This window comes from Orycteropus afer, unplaced genomic scaffold, assembly GCF_000298275.1.
Source record: "Orycteropus afer afer isolate SDZICR_OR568_19922 unplaced genomic scaffold, OryAfe1.0 scaffold00050, whole genome shotgun sequence".
In the NCBI taxonomy this organism is placed as follows: Eukaryota; Metazoa; Chordata; class Mammalia; order Tubulidentata; family Orycteropodidae; genus Orycteropus; species Orycteropus afer.
The window spans coordinates 5635089-5636937 of record NW_006921637.1 but is presented as its reverse complement, the minus strand read 5'-3'; positions in this window follow the sequence as shown (position 1 = coordinate 5636937).

The window sequence follows — 1849 nt, the reverse complement described above, 5'->3', positions numbered from 1 at the left end:
TTGTAGTTGTCCTCACTTGCCAATTGATGTCTCTGGTTCCCTGTTTACAATCTTGTAAGCTCATTTTACTTTGGATATATCTATAGCTGTGGTTTCTGGATTATGTCATCTTGTGTATCAATGGTCAGTTGTTATTTGCTTTCTTTGATTCTCTGTTCGAAGGACTGCCGTTAGCCTCTCTTGTAAGGTTGGTCTGGTTTTAACAAACTCCCTTAGTTTCTGTTTATCTGAAAATCTCCTAATTTCACCATCATATTTGAGGGACAATTTTGTTGGGTATATAATTCTTGTTTGAAAATTTTTCTCTTTCAGGGTTTTATATATACCATCCAAAATTGCCTTCTCCCTTGCATGGTTTCTGCTGAGAAATCAGAACTTATTCTTACTGGCTGACCTTTGTAAGTAACTTTTTGTTTTACCCATGCTGCTTTCAGGATTCTATCTTTGTCTTTGGTTTTGGTGAGTTTGATGATGATGTGTCTTAGTGATTTTCTTTTGGGGTCTATCCTGTTTGGGGTTCGTTGGACTTCTTAAATGGATATATTCTCATCTTTCATCATATCAGGGAAGTTTTCCTCCCACAAATCTTGGACAATTTTCTCAATGGTTTTATTTTCCTCTTCCTGTTCTGGAATTCTAATGACATGTAAGTTATTCTTTTTGATGGTATCCCACATGAACCTTAGGCTTTCTTCATTTTGTTTTGATTTTTTTTTCCTGATTGATCCTTTCCAAAGAAGTATTCAGGTATTTGTCTTCTATCTCATTAATTCTGTCTTCCATTGCATCTGTTCTACTCCTTTGCCCTTCCAATGTGTTATCTATTTCTGACAATTTAGTATTAATCTTCTGTATTTCTGTTTGTAGATTTAGAATTATTTCTAATTTTTCATTTATTTTATCATTTTGTTCTTGTATTTTCTTCTAAAATTCTTCTAGGTATTTTTCTGTGTATTCTTTGGTCTGTCTCTCAATCCTTTGAAGATACCTTAATATAATTCTTTTGAATTCCTTATCAGAGAGTTCCCATGCTGCTGCTTCCTGAGGGATGTGTTCTGGATCTGTTTCTACTCCTTTATCTTGCTTCACTGTGTGGACTGTGATGGTATTTTATCTGTGAGACATTGTGGCATTGTTGTTTTTAGATCTCTGTTAATTGTATGTGAAGACCAGCCAAGGATGATTCAGGCTCTTCTTGTTGGTTGTCTATTGTTGGTCTATTTGTGGAGAAGGAGGTGGTGGCTTTCACTCAGTAAGTGAAGTTGATGGAGGTGGTGTTGTAGTTGTGTATTATGGGGACTGTTGCTGTCTCCCACTAAGATAAAAATTACAATTGAATAACCATCAAAAAACTAAAAGCACATGGACAAAAAATATACCATGTAATCACACAGGAACAGTGACAAAAAAAAAAAAGAAAAAGGGAAAAGAAGAAGAAACAAACAAGAAAATCTGCAATATCTGGGGATAGGCCACTAAGAGAAAAATAAAGTAGAGAAGGAGAATAATGAAGAAAAAAATGGGAAAAATGCAAAAAGAAAAAACAAGGAATGGCGTTAACCACGAGAAGAAAAGGAAAAAAATAAAAAAATCAACCAGGAACAGGGAAAAGAAAAAAAGCTGAAATCTAGGACCTGGGAGGGGAAGAATAAAGAATAATAGTAAAAAGGACAAAAATATTATTAATAATAATAGTTTTAAAACAGACAAAACAAGCAAACTAAAAACCAGAAAAAAAGAAAGAGAAAAAGAAAAAGACAAAAAATGGGGGAGAGCAGGGCACGGCACCCAGGCTCTGTCCAAGCACACAGACTAGGATGGAGTTCCTGCAGGTCCAGAAGGTGGGTGG